This window comes from Pteropus alecto, unplaced genomic scaffold, assembly GCF_000325575.1.
Source record: "Pteropus alecto unplaced genomic scaffold, ASM32557v1 scaffold405, whole genome shotgun sequence".
Classification (NCBI taxonomy): Eukaryota; Metazoa; Chordata; class Mammalia; order Chiroptera; family Pteropodidae; genus Pteropus; species Pteropus alecto.
The window spans coordinates 110,441-114,200 of NW_006436295.1; positions in this window are offsets into that span (position 1 = coordinate 110,441).

Sequence of the window (3,760 nt, forward strand, 5' to 3'; positions counted from 1 at the left end):
AGACTTTGTTAAATGCATTAACTTTGTTAAATGCATGGTCCAATAATTACTTGAAGAATTACTATAATTAAAAACCAATAAAAGAGATTTAGGAATTGAAATCAAATGCTCTTTTGTGAAACAGACTAACTCTAATTTTAAAAAATTCAAAATATTTTTGTTTAAAAATTCAATGAGATTTGTGAAGATAGCATCTATTAGTAAAAAAAAGTAGCAAATAAAAATACTAAAATAAAATATAATAAAATTTTTCAATAATAGATTGAATACATCAGAAAATGAGAAAATGACTTCAGAAAGAAATTTACATATGATATATTATTGACTTGTCTATATAATTTTATTAACCAATGTCATCCAATAAATTTAAACCTATATAATTTTATTAATGAATGTCATCCAAAAAATTTAATTAAAAAATAAATTTGAAAAATGCCTTGAGAAAATATTTCAACATATAAAGAAATGATATGAAGGCCAAAGGTTAAATGCAAAGAGAGAAAGAAATATATAGGGAATATATTAATATATTATACAGAGCATATATGTGATAATAGGAATTCCAGAAAGAAACAAAGCATACAGAGAAAAAATAATAATTTAAATTAAAAGAAAATATTCCTGGGTTAAAAATACTTAAACCATTAAATCAAAAAAAGACCTGACACTGAAAATCTCATAGAAGAAAGCATAGGGAAAAAGGTTCTTGACGTTGGTCTTGGCAATAACTTCTTAGATATGACACCAAAGCACAGGCAACAAAAGCAAATATAGACTACTAGGACTACATCAAACAAAAAGATTTCTGCACAGCAAAAGAAACAACAGAATAAAAAGGCAACCTACTAAATGAGAAAATATTTGAAAACCATATATCTAAGAGGTTAATTTCCAAAATATTGTTGTACACACAGAGCCAAGAAAAAAACCCCAAGACTGAAAATCTACCTGCATAAGTGGAGGATAGGAAATGGTAAAAGAAAGAGGCTGGCCACTCAACTCTGGTAATTAATAGAGTTTATTAAGGGAAATTTATAAACATCTCTTGGGCAGCTGCAAGATGAAGTGGATCCACACACTGCTTGGCAGGCACCAGAGAATTATACAGGATGATATTCATGGGTACGAGTATGTGAATGCTACCAGAAATTACATTTTTGACCAGGTTAGGACAACAACCTGTTCCAGGAACCAGCACTTGACAGGAGGCAGGGGAAGTAGTGCTGATTTATGTCAGAAGGAACATCAATTACAATCAGACAGCCTCTAAAGGGGATTTGCAGAAAATAACCTCTGTTTTTGCCCAGGTCCAGCTCAAGGGACGGATAGAGGTCACATCATGGAACAGTCTCTCCTTCCCAGATATACAAGAAGCTCCTACAGTCAATTTAGTAGTAGTAGTAATAATAATAATAATAATAATAATAATAATAACCACCACCACCACCACCACCACCACCACCACCTTAGCTGTAAAAAATAGGCAAAGGACTTGAACAAACATTTAAATTGAAGACATTCAATTTAAAGTTAGTTTGAAATTCTCAAAATTATTAATCACCAGAGACATGTAAGTCAGAACTACGATGAGACATCACTTCACACCTGTTAGAATGGCTGTTAACCAAAAAACATAGATAACGGCTGTTGGTGAGATTGTGGAGAAATTGGAAACCTTGTACACTTTTGGTGAGGATGTAAAATGGTGTAGCAGTTATGAAAAACAGTACAGAGCTTTCTCAAAAATTAAAATTATAGCTACCATATAATCCAGCAATCTTACTTCTGGGTAAATATCAAAACAATTGAAATCAGGACCTCAAAGAGATATCTGCACTCTCATGTTTATTGCAGTACTGTTCACAATATCCAAGATATGTAAACAATGTAATTGTCTATCATAAGATGAATGGATAAAAAAATGTGGCATATGGAGACAATGGAATATTATTTAGACTTTAAAAAGAAGTCTACCATTTACAACAACATGAATGAACCTGGAGGGTATTATGCTAAGTGAAACAAGCTAGTCACAGGAGGACAAATACTACGTGATTCCACCAGATGAGGTATTTAAAATAGTCAAACTCATAGAAACAGAAAACATAATTATAGTTACCAGGAGCTGAGGGGTGGGGAATATGGGAAATTGTTCAATGGATATAAAGTTTCAGTCATGATAGATGAACTAGTTCTAGAGATCTGCTTTATAACATAGTGTCTGTAGTCAAGAACATAGCATTGTGTACTTCAAAATTTGTTAAAATTGTAGATCTCATGTTAAGTATTCTTAACACTTAATACACATGAAAGAACCAAAAAATAAAAATAAAATAACCAACAAAAAGGACACCAGAAAACTCTGGAAGGTGTTGGATATATATTTATTACTTTGTGTTGATGGTATCAAGAGCGTTTGCATGTGTTCAAACTCATCAAACTGTACTAATTAAATATGTGCAGTTCTTTGTATACAAATTATACCTCAATAACATTTTTTTCAAAAATAGACTACATTATACAATATAAAGATGATGTAATATAGAATTGTACACTCAAAATCTATATAATTTTATTACCAATGTCACCCCAATAAATTTAGTTTGAAAAATAAACTGTTTCATGACATGCTAAATCATTAGAAATAAAATTTTGTCAGTTGAAATTTTCAAATTTCAAAAAACTGCATATTAGAGACATTAGACAAGAAAAATAGGCCCCCAAGTCATAGGAAGAAATGTTACACAAAACTCAGAGAGAAAAGAAGCCTCTTCTCATCCCAAAATTTGATACATATTTCTAAGAAGATTACACAATAAAAGCAACTAGATTAAAAAAAATAACTTTGAGTTTTCAATAGAGCAATGGATTGAACACATGGAGTGGAGAACGATTGTGTGAAAAAGGGTGAGATATTGACCATCAATAGAGAGATCAGTAAAATCATCCTGAATCCTTTAGGGTAGGATAAATTCACATGCATTTGTAACATGAGAAAAATCACTTCAATATTGGCACAATATCCCAATGACATGTTTATTATGAAAGGATATTATTTGCTATTATTTTTTCAAGATGTTTACTGGTGTCAGCAGTATATTTCTTTCAAGACTTCCCACGTCTGTGTGTTCATTTAAGAAGAGCAGTACCACAACAAAACTCTTCTTTGCAGAGAGTCTTGGTAGACACATGCAGCTAAGAGAATAACCACAGTGCTGGAGAAAGTAGCTTACGGTGTTCAGGAAGATGAGTGCAATCAAGAAAAAATGTTTATTGACAATTTCAATTTGAAAATCTAATGAGAGGAAAGTACAGTGGGGACATTTCTTCTAATTAACTTAATGAGGACAAGTGTTGCTCTCTGTTTTGGCACAGGGGAGGAATCCCTTGTGAAGCCCATGTCCCCTTCCTGCTATTCCCTGGAATGTCTGTGAAAGCAACCATAAGTTCCCCTTTGAAGAGGCTGAAGGGATATGAAGGATGCAGAGACTCAAACATATAGAGGAGTTTCTGTGGTCTTTGGTAGAGGTGAATGCAGAAGACCGAAGCTTGGAAAAAAAGAATTCACTCATCATGCTTAAGAATAATAATTTTGTACCCTGAAAACTGCATTGTAAAAGAATTTAGAAGCTTTGAGGGAGGCAATGGCAAGTTTAGGAGAAACTACCTTCTGGGATATTGGGCACAGCTATATATGAAACAAGATAGCCCACTTATGATGCCATCTGTTGACAGGTCATTTCGTCCAGACTTGGTTAGG